The following is a 19,717-nucleotide window of genomic DNA, read 5'->3' as shown; positions in this document are numbered from 1 at the left end:
GCTTTGACAGAATATAAAAATAGAGTGGAGCGAGAGAGAGGAATGTACAATAGACCCAGAGTTAGTAGAGTGGAGAGAGAGAGGGGAATGTACAATAGACCCAGAGTTAGTAGAGTGGAGAGAGAGAGGGGAATGTACAATAGACCCAGAGTTAGTAGAGTGGAGAGAGAGAGGGGAATGTACAATAGACCCAGAGTTAGTAGAGTGGAGAGAGAGAGAGGAATGTACAATAGACCCAGAGTTAGTGGAGTGGAGAGAGAGAGAGGAATGTACAATAGACCCAGAGTTAGTAGAGTGGAGAGAGAGAGAGAGGAATGTACAATAGACCCAGAGTTAGGAGAGTGGAGAGAGAGAGGGGAATGTACAATAGACCCAGAGTTAGTAGAGTGGAGAGAGAGAGAGGGGAATGTACAATAGACCCAGAGTTAGTAGAGTGGAGAGAGAGAGGGGAATGTACAATAGACCCAGAGTTAGTAGAGTGGAGAGAGAGAGAGGAATGTACAATAGACCCAGAGTTAGTAGAATGGAGAGAGAGAGAGGAATGTACAATAGACCCAGAGTTAGTAGAGTGGAGAGAGAGAGAGGGGAATGTACAATAGACCCAGAGTTAGTAGAGTGGAGAGAGAGAGAGGAATGTACAATAGACCCAGAGTTAGCAGAGTGGAGAGAGAGAGAGAGGAATGTACAATAGACCCAGAGTTCGTCGAGTGGAGAGAGAGAGAGAGGAATGTACAATAGACCCAGAGTTAGTAGAGTGGAGAGAGAGAGAGGGGAATGTACAATAGACCCAGAGTTAGTAGAGTGGAGAGAGAGAGAGTGGAATGTACAATAGACCCAGAGTTAGTAGAGTGGAGAGAGAGAGAGGAATGTACAATAGACCCAGAGTTAGTAGAGTGGAGAGAGAGAGAGGGGAATGTACAATAGACCCAGAGTTAGTAGAGTGGAGAGAGAGAGAGAGGAATGTACAATAGACCCAGAGTTAGTAGAGTGGAGAGAGAGAGAGGGGAATGTACAATAGACCCAGAGTTAGTAGAGTGGAGAGAGAGAGAGAGGAATGTACAATAGACCCAGAGTTAGTAGAGTGGAGAGAGAGAGAGGAATGTACAATAGACCCAGAGTTAGTAGAGTGGAGAGAGAGAGAGGAATGTACAATAGACCCAGAGTTAGTAGAGTGGAGAGAGAGAGAGGAATGTACAATAGACCCAGAGTTAGTAGAGTGGAGAGAGAGAGAGTGGAATGTACAATAGACCCAGAGTTAGTAGAGTGGAGAGAGAGAGAGAGGAATGTACAATAGACCCAGAGTTAGTAGAGTGGAGAGAGAGAGAGGGGAATGTACAATAGACCCAGAGTTAGTAGAGTGGAGCGAGAGAGGGGAATGTACAATAGACCCAGAGTTAGTAGAGTGGAGAGAGAGAGAGGGGAATGTACAATAGACCCAGAGTTAGTAGAGTGGAGAGAGAGAGAGGGGAATGTACAATAGACCCAGAGTTAGTAGAGTGGAGAGAGAGAGAGGGGAATGTACAATAGACCCAGAGTTAGTAGAGTGGAGAGAGAGAGGGGAATGTACAATAGACCCAGAGTTAGTAGAGTGGAGCGAGAGAGGGGAATGTACAATAGACCCAGAGTTAGTAGAGTGGAGAGAGAGAGAGAGGAATGTACAATAGACCCAGAGTTAGTAGAGTGGAGAGAGAGAGAGAGAGGAATGTACAACAGACCCAGAGTTAGTAGAGTGGAGAGAGAGAGAGGAATGTACAATAGACCCAGAGTTAGTAGAGTGGAGAGAGAGAGGGGAATGTACAATAGACCCAGAGTTAGTAGAGTGGAGAGAGAGAGAGGGGAATGTACAATAGACCCAGAGTTAGTAAAGTGGAGAGAGAGAGAGAGGAATGTACAATAGACCCAGAGTTAGTAGAGTGGAGAGAGAGAGGGGAATGTACAATAGACCCAGAGTTAGTAGAGTGGAGAGAGAGAGAGGAATGTACAATAGACACAGAGTTAGTAGAGTGGAGAGAGAGAGAGGAATGTACAATAGACCCAGAGTTAGTAGAGTGGAGAGAGAGAGAGGGGAATGTACAATAGACCCAGAGTTAGTAGAGTGGAGAGAGAGAGAGGAATGTACAATAGACCCAGAGTTAGTAGAGTGGAGAGGGAGAGGGGAATGTACAATAGACCCAGAGTTAGTAGAGTGGAGAGAGAGAGAGGGGAATGTACAATAGACCCAGAGTTAGTTGAGTGGAGAGAGAGAGAGGGGAATGTACAATAGACCCAGAGTTAGTAGAGTGGAGAGAGAGAGAGGGGAATGTACAATAGACCCAGAGTTAGTAGAGTGGAGAGAGAGAGAGGGGAATGTACAATAGACCCAGAGTTAGTTGAGTGGAGAGAGAGAGAGGAATGTACATTAGACCCAGAGTTAGTAGAGTGGAGAGAGAGAGAGGAATGTACAATAGACCCAGAGTTAGTAGAGTGGAGAGAGAGAGAGGGGAATGTACAATAGACCCAGAGTTAGTAGAGTGGAGAGAGAGAGAGGGGAATGTACAATAGACCCAGAGTTAGTAGAGTGGAGAGAGAGAGAGGAATGTACAATAGACCCAGAGTTAGTAGAGTGGAGAGAGAGAGAGGGGAATGTACAATAGACCCAGAGTTAGTAGAGTGGAGAGAGAGAGGGGAATGTACAATAGACCCAGAGTTAGTAGAGTGGAGAGAGAGAGAGGAATGTACAATAGACCCAGAGTTAGTAGAGTGGAGAGAGAGAGAGGGGAATGTACAATAGACCCAGAGTTAGTAGAGTGGAGAGAGAGAGAGAGAGGAATGTACAATAGACCCAGAGTTTGTAGAGTGGAGAGAGAGAGGGGAATGTACAATAGACCCAGAGTTAGTAGAGTGGAGAGAGAGAGAGGGGAATGCACAATAGACCCAGAGTATTTTTGATGAAGCGGTTTAAGATTTGCTTTCATTGTGGAGTCAGTCAGTCAGCCTGTCTGCTCGTCCAGTTATTTCCTGACATTAGTTGAAACCCCAAGCCTTGTTTGGAACAAAACTTGCTTGCAGAAATCGGGGACCACAATCAGGCGTCAAGGTCGGTGAGGCGGAGAAAGCTCGTTTGATGTTACAAATGTGGCAGTCCTTATCTGGGTGGATGTCAGCGTCTTTGTTTGAGAGAGACTGCGGAGTGAGGGCGATCGTCTGTCTGCCTTTCAGTGGAGGGGGACTGACGCCTGGTTCACCCAATGTGACAGGGACGAGGGTCGTCTGGTGGTTTGAGTTGATTGACTGAACCGAGGCAGATTCTCTCTGACAATCAGGGGTGTTTGGAGTCCATTGTCACGGAGAGGGGGAGCTCGCTGGAGATTGCACAGGTTGGAGGTGTGTGATTGCTCGAAGTGTGAGTGAGATTGAGGGAGCGGAGATTGAAGGTAGTCCAGGTACAGTTAGTCCGGGTACAGTTAGTCCCTGTACAGCTAGTCCGTGTACAGCTCGTCCGGGTACAGTTAGTCCGGGTACAGTTAGTCCGTGTACAGTTAGTCCGGGTACAGTTAGTCCGGGTACAGTTAGTCCGTGTACAGTTAGTCCGGGTCCAGTTAGTCCGGGTCCAGTTAGTCCGTGTACAGTTAGTCCGGGTACAGTTAGTCCGGGTGCAGTTAGTCCGTGTCCAGTTAGTCCGGGTCCAGTTAGTCCGGGTCCAGTTAGTCCGTGTACAGTTAGTCCGGGTACAGTTAGTCCGGGTGCAGTTAGTCCGTGTACAGTTAGTCCGGGTACAGTTAGTCCGGGTACAGTTAGTCCGGGTCCAGTTAGTCCGGGTACAGTTAGTCCGGGTCCAGTTAGTCCCTGTACAGTTAGTCCGTGTACAGTTAGTCCGGGTACAGTTAGTCCGGGTACAGTTAGTCCGGGTACAGTTAGTCCGTGTACAGTTAGTCCGGGTACAGCTAGTCCGTGTACAGCTAGTCCGGGTACAGCGAGTCCGTGTACAGTTAGTCCGGGTACAGTTAGTCCGTGTACAGTTAGTCCGGGTACAGTTAGTCCGTGCACAGTTAGTCCGGGTACAGCGAGTCCGTGTACAGTTAGTCCGTGTACAGTTAGTCCGTGCACAGTTCGTCCGTGTACAGTTAGTCCGTGTACAGTTAGTCCGGGTACAGTTAGTCCGTGTACAGTTAGTCCGGGTACAGTTAGTCCGTGTACAGTTAGTCCGGGTACAGCTAGTCCGTGTACAGTTAGTCCGTGTACAGTTAGTCCGGGTACAGCTAGTCCGTGTACAGTTAGTCCGTGTACAGCTAGTCCGTGTACAGTTAGTCCGTGTACAGTTAGTCCGTGCACAGCTAGTCCGTGCACAGTTAGTCCGTGTACAGCTAGTCCGTGTACAGCTGGTCCGGGTACAGTTAGTCCGGGTACAGTTAGTCCGGGTACAGCTAGTCCGTGTACAGTTAGTCCGGGGACAGTTAGTCCGGGTACAGCTAGTCCGGGTACAGCTCGTCCGGGTACAGTTAGTCCGGGTACAGTTAGTCCGTGTGCAGCTAGTCGGCGTGCAGCTAGTGCGCGTACAGCTAGTCCGGGTACAGCTAGTCCGGGTACAGTTAGTCCGGGTACAGCTAGTCCGTGTACAGTTAGTCCGTGTACAGCCAGTCCGTGTACAGCTAGTCCGTGTACAGCTAGTCCGGGTACAGTTAGTCCGGGTACAGCTAGTCCGTGTACAGCTAGTCCGGGTACAGCTAGTCCGTGTACAGCTAGTCCGTGTACAGCTAGTCCCTGTACAGCTAGTCCCTGTACAGCTAGTCCGGGTACAGTTAGTCCGGGTACAGTTAGTCCGGGTACAGCTCGTCCGGGTACAGTTAGTCCGTGTACAGTTAGTCCGGGTACAGGTAGTCCGGGTACAGGTAGTCCGGGTACAGCAAGTCCGGGTACAGCTCGTCCGGTTACAGTTAGTCCCTGTACAGCTAGTCCGTGTACAGTTAGTCCGGGTACAGCTAGTCCGGGTACAGTTAGTCCGGGTACAGTTAGTCCGCGTACAGTTAGTCCGGGTACAGCTAGTCCGTGTACAGTTAGTCCGTGTACAGCTAGTCCGTGTACAGTTAGTCCGGGTACAGCTAGTCCGGGTACAGCTAGTCCCTGTACAGCGAGTCCGGGTACAGTTAGTTCGTGTACAGCTAGTCCGGGTACAGTTAGTCCGGGTACAGCTCGTCCGGGTACAGCTAGTCCCTGTACAGCTAGTCCGTGTACAGTTAGTCCGGGTACAGCTAGTCCGGGTACAGTTAGTCCGGGTACAGTTAGTCCGCGTACAGTTAGTCCGGGTACAGCTAGTCCGTGTACAGTTAGTCCGTGTACAGCTAGTCCGTGTACAGTTAGTCCGGGTACAGCTAGTCCGGGTACAGCTAGTCCCTGTACAGCTAGTCCGGGTACAGTTAGTTCGTGTACAGCTAGTCCGGGTACAGTTAGTCCGGGTACAGCTCGTCCGGGTACAGCTAGTCCGTGTACAGCTAGTCCGGGTACAGTTAGTTCGTGTACAGCTAGACCGGGTACAGTTAGTCCGGGTACAGCTAGTCCGGGTACAGCTAGTCCGGGTACAGCTCGTCCGGGTACAGCTCGTCCGGGTGCAGCTAGTCCCTGTACAGCTAGTCCGGGTACAGTTAGTTCGTGTACAGCTAGTCCGGGTACAGTTAGTCCGGGTACAGCTCGTCCGGGTACAGCTAGTCCGGGTACAGCTAGTCCCTGTACAGCTAGTCCGGGTACAGCTAGTCCGGGTACAGCTAGTCCGGGTACAGCTAGTCCCTGTACAGCTAGTCCGGGTACAGCTAGTCCGGGTACAGTTAGTCCGGGTACAGCAAGTCCGTGTACAGTTAGTCCTTGTACAGCTAGTCCGGGTACAGTTAGTCCCTGTACAGCTAGTCCGGGTACAGTTAGTCCGTGTACAGCTAGTCCGGGTACAGCTAGTCCGGGTACAGTTAGTCCCTGTACAGCTAGTCCGGGTACAGCTCGTCCCTGCACAGCTAGTCCGGGTACAGCTAGTCCGTGTACAGTTAGTCCGTGTACAGCTAGTCCCTGTACAGCTAGTCCGGGTACAGTTAGTCCCTGTACAGCTAGTCCGTGTACAGCTAGTCCGTGTACAGCTAGTCCGGGTAGAGTTAGTCCCTGTACAGCAAGTCCGTGTACAGCTAGTCCGTGTACAGCTAGTCCGGGTACAGCTCGTCCGGGTACAGTTAGTCCGTGTACAGCTAGTCCGTGTACAGCTAGTCCGGGTACAGTTAGTCCCTGTACAGCTAGTCCGTGTACAGCCATTCCGTGTACAGCTAGTCCGTGTACAGCTAGTCCGTGTACAGCTAGTCCGTGTACAGTTAGTCCGTGTACAGCTAGTCCGTGTACAGTTAGTCCGGGTACAGCTAGTCCGGGTACAGCTCGTCCGGGTACAGTTAGTCCCTGTACAGCTAGTCCCTGTACAGCTAGTCCGTGTACAGCTAGTCCGTGTACAGTTAGTCCGTGTACAGCTAGTCCGTGTACAGCTAGTCCGTGTACAGCTAGTCCGTGTACAGCTAGTCCGTGTACAGCTAGTCCGGGTACAGCTAGTCCGGGTACAGCTCGTCCGGGTACAGTTAGTCCCTGTACAGCTAGTCCGTGTACAGCTAGTCCGTGTACAGCTAGTCCGTGTACAGCTAGTCCGGGTACAGTTAGTCCGTGTACAGTTAGTCTGTGTACAGCTAGTCCGTGTACAGCTAGTCCGTGTACAGTTAGTCCGGGTACAGTTAGTCCGGGTACAGTTAGTCCGGGTACAGCTAGTCCCTGTTCAGTTAGTCACTGTACAGCGAGTCCGGGTACAGCTCGTCCCTGTACAGTTAGTCCGGGTACAGCTAGTCCCTGTACAGTTAGTCCGGGTACAGTTAGTCCCTGTACAGCTAGTCCGGGTACAGCTAGTCCGTGTCCAGTTAGTCCGTGTACAGCTAGTCCCTGTACAGTTAGTCCCTGTACAGTTAGTCCCTGTACAGTTAGTCCGTGTACAGCTAGTCCGGGTACAGCTAGTCCGTGTACAGCTAGTCCGTGTACAGTTAGTCCGTGTACAGCTAGTCCGGGTACAGCTAGTCCGGGTACAGTTAGTCCCTGTACAGCTAGTCCGGGTACAGTTAGTCCGGGTACAGTTAGTCCGTGTACAGCTAGTCCGGGTACAGCTAGTCCGTGTACAGCTAGTCCGGGTACAGTTAGTCCCTGTACAGCTAGTCCGGGTACAGTTAGTCCGGGTACAGTTAGTCCGTGTACAGCTAGTCCGGGTACAGCTAGTCCGTGTACAGCTAGTCCGTGTACAGTTAGTCCGTGCACAGCTAGTCCGGGTACAGCTAGTCCGGGTACAGTTAGTCCCTGTACAGTTAGTCCGGGTACAGTTAGTCCCTGCACAGTTAGTCCGTGTACAGCTAGTCCGTGTACAGCTAGTCCGGGTACAGCTAGTCCGGGTACAGCTAGTCCGGGTACAGCTCGTCCCTGTACAGCTAGTCCGGGTACAGTTAGTCCGGGTACAGTTTGTCCGGGTACAGTTAGTCCGGGTACAGCTAGTCCGGGTACAGTTTGTCCGGGTACAGTTAGTCCGTGTACAGCTAGTCCGGGTACAGCTAGTCCGGGTACAGCTAGTCCGTGTGCAGCCAGTCCGTGTACAGCTAGTCTGGGTACAGCTAGTCCGGGTACAGTTAGTGTGTGTGCAGCCAGTCCGTGTACAGTTAGTCTGGGTACAGCTTGTCCGTGTACAGTTAGTCCGGGTACAGTTAGTCCGGGTACAGTTAGTCCGTGTACAGTTAGTCCGGGTACAGTTAGTCCGGTTACAGCTAGTCCGTGTACAGTTAGTCCGGGTACAGTTAGTCCGTGTACAGCTAGTCCGTGTACAGTTAGTCCGTGTACAGCTAGTCCGGGTACAGTTAGTCCGTGTACAGTTAGTCCGTGTAGAGCTCGTCCGGGTACAGTTAGTCCGGGTACAGCTAGTCCGGGTACAGCTAGTCCGGGTACAGCTAGTCCGTGTACAGTTAGTCCGTGTACAGTTAGTCCGTGTACAGTTAGTCCGTGTACAGCTAGTCCGGGGACAGTTAGTCCGGGGACAGTTAGTCCGGGTACAGTTAGTCCGGGTACAGCTAGTCCCTGTACAGTTAGTCACTGTACAGCTAGTCCGGGTACAGCTAGTCCCTGTACAGTTAGTCCGGGTACAGCTAGTCCCTGTACAGCTAGTCCGGGTACAGTTAGTCCCTGTACAGCTAGTCCGGGTACAGCTAGTCCGTGTCCAGTTAGTCCGTGTACAGCTAGTCCCTGTACAGTTAGTCCCTGTACAGTTAGTCCGTGTACAGCTAGTCCGGGTACAGCTAGTCCGTGTACAGCTAGTCCGTGTACAGCTAGTCCGTGTACAGCTAGTCCGTGTACAGTTAGTCCGTGTACAGCTAGTTCGGGTACAGCTAGTCCGTGTACAGTTAGTCCCTGTACAGCTAGTCCGTGTACAGTTAGTCCGTGTACAGCTAGTCCGTGTACAGTTAGTCCGTGTACAGTTAGTCCGGGTACAGCTAGTCCCTGTACAGTTAGTCCGGGTACAGTTAGTCCGGGTACAGTTAGTCCGGGTACAGCTAGTCCCTGTACAGTTAGTCCGGGTACAGTTAGTCCGGGTACAGTTAGTCCGGGTACAGCTAGTCCCTGTACAGCTAGTCCGGGTACAGTTAGTCCGGGTACAGTTAGTCCGTGTACAGCCAGTCCGGGTACAGTTAGTCCGGGTACAATTAGTCCGGGTACAGTTAGTCCGTGTACAGTTAGTCCCTGTACAGTTAGTCCCTGTACAGTTAGTCCGTGTACAGTTAGTCCGTGTACAGCTAGTCCGTGTACAGTTAGTCCGGGTACAGTTAGTCCGGGTACAGTTAGACCGTGTACAGTTAGACCGTGTACTTTTAGTCCGTGTACAGCCAGTCCGTGTAAAGTTAGTCCGTGTACAGCCAGTCCGTGTACAGCCAGTCCGTGTACAGTTAGTCCGTGTACAGTTAGTCCGTGTACAGTTAGTCCGGGTACAGCTAGTCCGTGTACAGTTAGTCCGTGTAAAGTTAGTCCGTGTACAGCTTGTCCATGTACAGTTCGTCCGTGTACAGCCGGTCCGTGTACAGCCGGTCCGTGTACAGTTAGTCCGTGTACAGTTAGTCCGTGTACAGTTAGTCCGTGTACAGCCAGTCCGTGTACAGCCAGTCCGTGTACAGTTAGTCCGGGTACAGTTAGTCCGGGTACAGCTCGTCCGGGTCCAGCTAGTCCGGGTACAGCTAGTCCGTGTACAGTTAGTCCGTGTACAGCCAGTCCGTGTACAGCCAGTCCGTGTACAGCCAGTCCGGGTACAGTTAGTCCGGGTACAGCTCGTCCGGGTCCAGCTAGTCCGGGTACAGCTAGTCCGTGTACAGTTAGTCCGTGTACAGCCAGTCCGTGTACAGCCAGTCCGTGTACAGCCAGTCCGTGTACAGCCAGTCCGTGTACAGTTAGTCCGGGTACAGTTAGTCCGGGTACAGTTAGTCCCTGTACAGTTAGTCCCTGTACAGCAAGTCCGGGTACAGCTCGTCCGGGTACAGCTAGTCCGGGTACAGCTGGTCCCTGTACAGCTAGTCCGTGTAGTTAGTCCGGGTACAGCTAGTCCGTGTACAGTTAGTCCGGGTACAGCTAGTCCGTGTACAGTTAGTCCGGGTACAGCTAGTCCCTGTACAGTTAGTCCGGGTACAGCTAGTCCGGGTACAGCTAGTCCGTGTACAGCTAGTCCCCGTACAGCTAGTCCCCGTACAGCTAGTCCCCGTACAGCTAGTCCGTGTACAGCCAGTCTGGGTACAGCTCGTCCGTGTGCAGTTAGTCCGGGTACAGCTAGTCCGTGTACAGTTAGTCCGGGTACAGCTAGTCCGGGTACAGCTAGTCCGGGTACAGCTAGTCCCTGTACAGTTAGTCCGGGTACAGCTCGTCCGGGTACAGCTCGTCTGGGTACAGTTAGTCCGTGTACAGCTAGTCCGGGTACAGTTAGTCCCTGTACAGTTAGTCCCTGTACAGTTAGTCCCTGCACAGCTAGTCCGTGTACAGTTAGTCCGTGTACAGCCAGTCCGTGTACAGCCAGTCCGTGTACAGCCAGTCCGGGTACAGTTAGTCCGGGTACAGTTAGTCCGGGTACAGTTAGTCCGGGTACAGTTAGTCCGGGTACAGTTAGTCCGGGTACAGTTAGTCCGGGTACAGTTAGTCCGGGTACAGTTAGTCCGGGTACAGCTCGTCCGGGTACAGCTAGTCCGGGTACAGCTAGTCCGTGTACAGTTAGTCCGTGTACAGCCAGTCCGTGTACAGCCAGTCCGTGTACAGTTAGTCCGTGTACAGTTAGTCCCTGTACAGCCAGTCCGTGTACAGTTAGTCCCTGTACAGCTAGTCCGGGTACAGCTCGTCCGGGTGCAGCTAGTCCGGGTACAGCTAGTCCCTGTACAGCTAGTCCGTGTACAGTTAGTCCGGGTACAGCTAGTCCGTGTACAGCTAGTCCGTGTACAGTTAGTCCGGGTACAGCTAGTCCCTGTACAGTTAGTCCGGGTACAGCTAGTCCGGGTACAGCTCGTCCGGGTACAGCAAGTCCGGGTACAGTTAGTCCGGGTACAGCTAGTCCGTGTACAGCTGGTCCATGTACAGCTAGTCCGTGTACAGTTAGTCCTTGTACAGCCAGTCCGTGTACAGCTAGTCCGTGTACAGTTAGTCCGGGTACAGTTAGTCCCTGTACAGCCAGTCCGTGTACAGCTAGTCCGTGTACAGTTAGTCCGGGTACAGTTAGTCCCTGTACAGCCAGTCCGTGTACAGCCAGTCCGGGTACAGCTAGTCCGTGTGCAGTTAGTCCGGGTACAGCTAGTCCGTGTACAGCTAGTCCGTGTACCGCTCGTCCGGGTGCAGCTAGTCCGGGTACAGCTAGTCCCTGTACAGCTAGTCGGTGTACAGTTCGTCCGGGTACAGCTAGTCCGTGTACAGTTAGTCCGGGTACAGCGAGTCCGTGTACAGCTAGTCCGTGTACAGTTAGTCCGGGTACAGCTAGTCCCTGTACAGTTAGTCCGGGTACAGCTAGTCCGGGTACAGCTAGTCCGTGTACAGCAAGTCCCTGTACAGCTAGTCCGGGTACAGCAAGTCCGTGTACAGCTAGTCCAGGTGCAGCTCGTCCGTGTGCAGTTAGTCCGGGTACAGCTAGTCTGGGTACAGCTAGTCCGGGTACAGCTAGTCCGGGTACAGCTAGTCCGGGTACAGCTAGTCCGTGTACAGCTAGTCCGTGTACAGTTAGTCCGGGTACAGTTAGTCCGGGTACAGTTAGACCGTGTACAGTTAGACCGTGTACATTTAGTCCGTGTACAGCCAGTCCGTGTAAAGTTAGTCCGTGTACAGCCAGTCCGTGTACAGTTAGTCCGTGTACAGTTAGTCCGTGTACAGTTAGTCCGGGTACAGCTAGTCCGTGTACAGTTAGTCCGTCTACATTTAGTCCGTGTACAGCCAGTCCGTGTAAAGTTAGTCCGTGTACAGCTTGTCCATGTACAGTTCGTCCGTGTACAGCCGGTCCGTGTACAGCCGGTCCGTGTACAGTTAGTCCGTGTACAGTTAGTCCGTGTACAGTTAGTCCGTGTACAGCCAGTCCGTGTACAGCCAGTCCGTGTACAGTTAGTCCGGGTACAGTTAGTCCGGGTACAGCTCGTCCGGGTCCAGCTAGTCCGGGTACAGCTAGTCCGTGTACAGTTAGTCCGTGCACAGCCAGTCCGTGTACAGCCAGTCCGTGTACAGCCAGTCCGGGTACAGTTAGTCCGGGTACAGCTCGTCCGGGTCCAGCTAGTCCGGGTACAGCTAGTCCGTGTACAGCCAGTCCGTGTACAGCCAGTCCGTGTACAGCCAGTCCGTGTACAGCCAGTCCGGGTACAGTTAGTCCGGGTACAGTTAGTCCGGGTACAGTTAGTCCCTGTACAGTTAGTCCCTGTACAGCAAGTCCGGGTACAGCTCGTCCGGGTACAGCTAGTCCGGGTACAGCTGGTCCCTGTACAGCTAGTCCGTGTAGTTAGTCCGGGTACAGCTAGTCCGTGTACAGTTAGTCCGGGTACAGCTAGTCCGTGTACAGTTAGTCCGGGTACAGCTAGTCCCTGTACAGTTAGTCCGGGTACAGCTAGTCCGGGTACAGCTAGTCCGTGTACAGCTAGTCCCCGTACAGCTAGTCCCCGTACAGCTAGTCCGTGTACAGCTAGTCCGTGTACAGCCAGTCTGGGTACAGCTCGTCCGTGTGCAGTTAGTCCGGGTACAGCTAGTCCGTGTACAGTTAGTCCGGGTACAGCTAATCCGGGTACAGCTAATCCGGGTACAGCTAGTCCCTGTACAGTTAGTCCGGGTACAGCTCGTCCGGGTACAGCTCGTCTGGGTACAGTTAGTCCGTGTACAGCTAGTCCGGGTACAGTTAGTCCCTGTACAGTTAGTCCCTGCACAGCTAGTCCGTGTACAGCTAGTCCGTGTACAGCCAGTCCGTGTACAGCCAGTCCGTGTACAGCCAGTCCGGGTACAGTTAGTCCGGGTACAGTTAGTCCGGGTACAGTTAGTCCGGGTACAGTTAGTCCGGGTACAGTTAGTCCAGGTACAGCTCGTCCGGGTACAGCTAGTCCGTGTACAGTTAGTCCGTGTACAGCCAGTCCGTGTACAGCCAGTCCGTGTACAGTTAGTCCGTGTACAGTTAGTCCCTGTACAGCCAGTCCGTGTACAGTTAGTCCCTGTACAGCTAGTCCGGGTACAGCTCGTCCGGGTGCAGCTAGTCCGGGTACAGCTAGTCCCTGTACAGCTAGTCCGTGTACAGTTAGTCCGGGTACAGCTAGTCCGTGTACAGCTAGTCCGTGTACATTTAGTCCGTGTACAGCCAGTCCGTGTAAAGTTAGTCCGTGTACAGCCAGTCCGTGTACAGTTAGTCCGTGTACAGTTAGTCCGTGTACAGTTAGTCCGGGTACAGCTAGTCCGTGTACAGTTAGTCCGTGTAAAGTTAGTCCGTGTACAGCTTGTCCATGTACAGTTCGTCCGTGTACAGCCGGTCCGTGTACAGCCGGTCCGTGTACAGTTAGTCCGTGTACAGTTAGTCCGTGTACAGTTAGTCCGTGTACAGCCAGTCCGTGTACAGCCAGTCCGTGTACAGTTAGTCCGGGTACAGTTAGTCCGGGTACAGCTCGTCCGGGTCCAGCTAGTCCGGGTACAGCTAGTCCGTGTACAGTTAGTCCGTGTACAGCCAGTCCGTGTACAGCCAGTCCGTGTACAGCCAGTCCGGGTACAGTTAGTCCGGGTACAGCTCGTCCGGGTCCAGCTAGTCCGGGTACAGCTAGTCCGTGTACAGTTAGTCCGTGTACAGCCAGTCCGTGTACAGCCAGTCCGTGTACAGCCAGTCCGTGTACAGTTAGTCCGGGTACAGTTAGTCCGGGTACAGTTAGTCCGGGTACAGTTAGTCCCTGTACAGTTAGTCCCTGTACAGCAAGTCCGGGTACAGCTCGTCCGGGTACAGCTAGTCCGGGTACAGCTGGTCCCTGTACAGCTAGTCCGTGTAGTTAGTCCGGGTACAGCTAGTCCGTGTACAGTTAGTCCGGGTACAGCTAGTCCGTGTACAGTTAGTCCGGGTACAGCTAGTCCCTGTACAGTTAGTCCGGGTACAGCTAGTCCGGGTACAGCTAGTCCGGGTACAGCTAGTCCGTGTACAGCTAGTCCCCGTACAGCTAGTCCCCGTACAGCTAGTCCGTGTACAGCTAGTCCGTGTACAGCCAGTCTGGGTACAGCTCGTCCGTGTGCAGTTAGTCCGGGTACAGCTAGTCCGTGTACAGTTAGTCCGGGTACAGCTAGTCCGGGTACAGCTAGTCCGGGTACAGCTAGTCCCTGTACAGTTAGTCCGGGTACAGCTCGTCCGGGTACAGCTCGTCTGGGTACAGTTAGTCCGTGTACAGCTAGTCCGGGTACAGTTAGTCCCTGTACAGTTAGTCCCTGCACAGCTAGTCCGTGTACAGTTAGTCCGTGTACAGCCAGTCCGTGTACAGCCAGTCCGTGTACAGCCAGTCCGGGTACAGTTAGTCCGGGTACAGTTAGTCCGGGTACAGTTAGTCCGGGTACAGTTAGTCCGGGTACAGTTAGTCCGGGTACAGTTAGTCCGGGTACAGTTAGTCCGGGTACAGCTCGTCCGGGTACAGCTAGTCCGGGTACAGCTAGTCCGTGTACAGCCAGTCCGTGTACAGCCAGTCCGTGTACAGCCAGTCCGTGTACAGTTAGTCCGTGTACAGTTAGTCCCTGTACAGCCAGTCCGTGTACAGTTAGTCCCTGTACAGCTAGTCCGGGTACAGCTCGTCCGGGTGCAGCTAGTCCGGGTACAGCTAGTCCCTGTACAGCTAGTCCGTGTACAGTTAGTCCGGGTACAGCTAGTCCGTGTACAGCTAGTCCGTGTACAGTTAGTCCGGGTACAGCTAGTCCCTGTACAGTTAGTCCGGGTACAGCTAGTCCGGGTACAGCAAGTCCGTGTACAGCTAGTCCGGGTACAGCTAGTCCGGGTACAGCTAGTCCGTGTACAGCTCGTCCGGGTACAGCTAGTCCGGGTACAGTTAGTCCGGGTACAGCTAGTCCGTGTACAGCTAGTCCGTGTACAGCTAGTCCGTGTACAGTTAGTCCTTGTACAGCCAGTCCGTGTACAGCTAGTCCGTGTACAGTTAGTCCGGGTACAGTTAGTCCCTGTACAGCCAGTCCGTGTACAGCTAGTCCGTGTACAGTTAGTCCGGGTACAGTTAGTCCCTGTACAGCCAGTCCGTGTACAGCCAGTCCGGGTACAGCTAGTCCGTGTGCAGTTAGTCCGGGTACAGCTAGTCCGTGTACAGCTAGTCCGTGTACAGCTCGTCCGGGTGCAGCTAGTCCGGGTACAGCTAGTCCCTGTACAGCTAGTCGGTGTACAGTTCGTCCGGGTACAGCTAGTCCGTGTACAGTTAGTCCGGGTACAGCGAGTCCGTGTACAGCTAGTCCGTGTACAGTTAGTCCGGGTACAGCTAGTCCCTGTACAGTTAGTCCGGGTACAGCTAGTCCGGGTACAGCTAGTCCGTGTACAGCAAGTCCCTGTACAGCTAGTCCGGGTACAGCTAGTCCGTGTACAGCTAGTCCAGGTGCAGCTCGTCCGTGTGCAGTTAGTCCGGGTACAGCTAGTCCGGGTACAGCTAGTCCGGGTACAGCTAGTCCGGGTACAGCTAGTCCGTGTACAGCTGGTCCGTGTACAGTTAGTCCGGGTACAGTTAGTCCGGGTACAGTTAGACCGTGTACAGTTAGACCGTGTACATTTAGTCCGTGTACAGCCAGTCCGTGTAAAGTTAGTCCGTGTACAGCCAGTCCGTGTACAGTTAGTCCGTGTACAGTTAGTCCGTGTACAGTTAGTCCGTGTACAGTTAGTCCGTGTACAGTTAGTCCGTGTACAGTTAGTCCGGGTACAGCTAGTCCGTGTACAGTTAGTCCGTCTACATTTAGTCCGTGTACAGCCAGTCCGTGTAAAGTTAGTCCGTGTACAGCTTGTCCGTGTACAGTTCGTCCGTGTACAGCCGGTCCGTGTACAGCCGGTCCGTGTACAGTTAGTCCGTGTACAGTTAGTCCGTGTACAGTTAGTCCGTGTACAGCCAGTCCGTGTACAGTTAGTCCGGGTACAGTTAGTCCGGGTACAGCTCGTCCGGGTCCAGCTAGTCCGGGTACAGCTAGTCCGTGTACAGTTAGTCCGTGCACAGCCAGTCCGTGTACAGCCAGTCCGTGTACAGCCAGTCCGGGTACAGTTAGTCCGGGTACAGCTCGTCCGGGTCCAGCTAGTCCGGGTACAGCTAGTCCGTGTACAGTTAGTCCGTGTACAGCCAGTCCGTGTACAGCCAGTCCGTGTACAGCCAGTCCGTGTACAGTTAGTCCGGGTACAGTTAGTCCGGGTACAGTTAGTCCGGGTACAGTTAGTCCGGGTACAGTTAGTCCCTGTACAGTTAGTCCCTGTACAGCAAGTCCGGGTACAGCTCGTCCGGGTACAGCTAGTCCGGGTACAGCTGGTCCCTGTACAGCTAGTCCGTGTAGTTAGTCCGGGTACAGCTAGTCCGTGTACAGTTAGTCCGGGTACAGCTAGTCCGTGTACAGTTAGTCCGGGTACAGCTAGTCCCTGTACAGTTAGTCCGGGTACAGCTAGTCCGGGTACAGCTAGTCCGTGTACAGCTAGTCCCCGTACAGCTAGTCCCCGTACAGCTAGTCCGTGTACAGCTAGTCCGTGTACAGCCAGTCTGGGTACAGCTCGTCCGTGTGCAGTTAGTCCGGGTACAGCTAGTCCGTGTACAGTTAGTCCGGGTACAGCTAGTCCGGGTACAGCTAGTCCGGGTACAGCTAGTCCCTGTACAGTTAGTCCGGGTACAGCTCGTCCGGGTACAGCTCGTCTGGGTACAGTTAGTCCGTGTACAGCTAGTCCGGGTACAGTTAGTCCCTGTACAGTTAGTCCCTGCACAGCTAGTCCGTGTACAGCTAGTCCGTGTACAGCCAGTCCGTGTACAGCCAGTCCGTGTACAGCCAGTCCGGGTACAGTTCGTCCGGGTACAGTTAGTCCGGGTACAGTTAGTCCGGGTACAGTTAGTCCGGGTACAGTTAGTCCGGGTACAGTTAGTCCGGGTACAGTTAGTCCGGGTACAGCTCGTCCGGGTACAGCTAGTCCGGGTACAGCTAGTCCGTGTACAGTTAGTCCGTGTACAGCCAGTCCGTGTACAGCCAGTCCGTGTACAGTTAGTCCGTGTACAGTTAGTCCCTGTACAGCCAGTCCGTGTACAGTTAGTCCCTGTACAGCTAGTCCGGGTACAGCTCGTCCGGGTGCAGCTAGTCCGGGTACAGCTAGTCCCTGTACAGCTAGTCCGTGTGCAGTTAGTCCGGGTACAGCTAGTCCGTGTACAGCTAGTCCGTGTACAGTTAGTCCGGGTACAGCTAGTCCCTGTACAGTTAGTCCGGGTACAGCTAGTCCGGGTACAGCAAGTCCGTGTACAGCTAGTCCGGGTACAGCTAGTCCGGGTACAGCTAGTCCGTGTACAGCTCGTCCGGGTACAGCTAGTCCGTGTACAGTTAGTCCTTGTACAGCCAGTCCTTGTACAGCCAGTCCGTGTACAGCTAGTCCGTGTACAGTTAGTCCGGGTACAGTTAGTCCCTGTACAGCCAGTCCGTGTACAGCTAGTCCGTGTACAGTTAGTCCGGGTACAGTTAGTCCCTGTACAGCCAGTCCGTGTACAGCCAGTCCGGGTACATTTAGTCCGTGTGCAGTTAGTCCGTGTACAGCTAGTCCGTGTACAGCTAGTCCGTGTACAGCTCGTCCGGGTGCAGCTAGTCCGGGTACAGCTAGTCCCTGTACAGCTAGTCGGTGTACAGTTCGTCCGGGTACAGCTAGTCCGTGTACAGTTAGTCCGGGTACAGCGAGTCCGTGTACAGCTAGTCCGTGTACAGTTAGTCCGGGTACAGCTAGTCCCTGTACAGTTAGTCCGGGTACAGCTAGTCCGGGTACAGCTAGTCCGTGTACAGCAAGTCCCTGTACAGCTAGTCCGGGTACAGCTAGTCCGTGTACAGCTAGTCCAGGTGCAGCTCGTCCGTGTGCAGTTAGTCCGGGTACAGCTAGTCTGGGTACAGCTAGTCCGGGTACAGCTAGTCCGGGTACAGCTAGTCCGTGTACAGCTAGTCCCTGTACAGTTAGTCCGGGTACAGTTAGTCCGGGTACAGTTAGTCCGGGTACAGCTAGTCCGGGTACAGTTAGTCCGTGTACAGCTAGTCCGGGTACAGCTAATCCGTGTACAGCTAGTCCGGGTACAGCTAGTCCGGGTACAGCTAGTCCGGGTGCAGCTAGTCCGTGTACAGCTAGTCCGGGTGCAGCTAGTCCGTGTACAGCTAGTCCGTGTACAGCTAGTCCGTGTACAGCTAGTCCGGGTACAGCTAATCCGTTTACAGCTGGTCCGGGTACAGCTAATCCGTGTACAGCTAGTCCGGGTACAGCTAGTCCGGGTACAGCTAGTCCGTGTACAGCTAGTCCGGGTACAGTTAGTCGGGGTACAGCTGGTCCGTGTACAGTTAGTCCGGGTACAGCTAGTCCGGGTACAGTTAGTCCGTGTACAGCCAGTCCGTGTACAGCCAGTCCGGGTACAGTTAGTCCGTGTACAGTTAGTCCGTGTACAGTTAGTCCGGGTACAGTTAGTCCGTGTACAGTTAGTCCGTGTACAGCTAGTCCGGGTACAGTTAGTCCGTGTACAGCTAGTCCGGGTACAGTTAGTCCGTGTACAGCTAGTCCCTGTACAGTTAGTCCATGTACAGCTAGTCCGTGTACAGCTAGTCCGTGTACAGCTAGTCCGTGTACAGCTAGTCCCTGTACAGCTAGTCCGTGTACAGTTAGTCCGGGTACAGTTCGTCCGGGTACATTTAGTCCGTGTACAGTTAGTCCGTGTACAGTTAGTCCGTGTACAGTTAGTCCGGGTACAGTTAGTCCGTGTACAGCCAGTCCGGGTACAGTTAGTCCGGGTACAGTTCGTCCGGGTACATTTAGCCCGGGTACAGCTCGTCCGGGTACAGCTAGTCCGGGTACAGCTCGTCCGGGTACAGCTAGTCCGGGTACAGCTAGTCCGGGTACAGCTAGTCCGTGTACAGCTAGTCCGTGTACAGCTAGTCCGGGTACAGTTAGTCCGTGTACAGCTAGTCCGTGTACAGCTAGTCCGGGTACAGCTAGTCCGGGTACAGTTAGTCCGTGTACAGCTCGTCCGGGTACAGCTAGTCCGGGTACAGCTAGTCCGGGTACAGTTAGTCCGTGTACAGCTGGTCCGTGTACAGCTAGTCCGTGTACAGCTAGTCCGGGTACGGTTAGTCGGGGTACAGCTAGTCCGGGTACAGCTAGTCCATGTACAGCCAGTCCGTGTACAGCCAGTCCGTGTACAGCCAGTCCGGGTACAGTTAGTCCGGGTACAGTTAGTCCGGGTACAGTTAGTCCGGGTGCAGCTCGTCCGGGTACAGCTAGTCCGTGTACAGCTAGTCCGTGTACAGTTCGTCCGGGTACAGCTAGTCCGGGTGCAGCGAGTCCGTGTGCAGTTAGTCCGGGTACAGCTAGTCCGTGTACAGTTAGTCCCTGTACAGCTAGTCCGTGTACAGTTTGTCCGTGTACAGACAGTCCGTGTACAGCCAGTCCGTGTACAGCCAGTCCGTGTACAGCCAGTCCGGGTACAGTTAGTCCGGGTACAGTTAGTCCGGGTACAGCTCGTCCGGGTACAGCTAGTCCGGGTACAGCTAGTCCGTGTACAGTTAGTCCGTGTGCAGCCAGTCCGTGTACAGCCAGTCCGGGTACAGCTAGTCCGTGTACAGTTAGTCCCTGTACAGCCAGTCCGTGTACAGCTCGTCCGGGTACAGCTAGTCCGTGTACAGCCAGTCCGTGTACAGCCAGTCCGTGTACAGTTAGTCCGGGTACAGTTAGTCCGGGTACAGCTCGTCCGGGTACAGTTAGTCCGGGTACAGCTAGTCCGTGTACAGTTAGTCCGTGTGCAGCCAGTCCGTGTACAGCCAGTCCGTGTGCAGTTAGTCCGGGTACATTTCGTCCGTGTACAGCTAGTCCGGGTACAGCTAGTCCGTGTACAGCTAGTCCGTGTACAGTTAGTCCGTGTACAGCTAGTCCGGGTACAGCTAGTCCGTGTGCAGTTAGTCCGGGTACAGCTAGTCCGTGTACAGCTAGTCCGTGTACATCTAGTCC

The sequence above is a fragment of the Heptranchias perlo genome, unplaced genomic scaffold, assembly GCF_035084215.1.
Source record: "Heptranchias perlo isolate sHepPer1 unplaced genomic scaffold, sHepPer1.hap1 HAP1_SCAFFOLD_387, whole genome shotgun sequence".
Taxonomy (NCBI): domain Eukaryota; kingdom Metazoa; phylum Chordata; class Chondrichthyes; order Hexanchiformes; family Hexanchidae; genus Heptranchias; species Heptranchias perlo.
Note: the sequence above shows the minus strand (reverse complement) of the source record.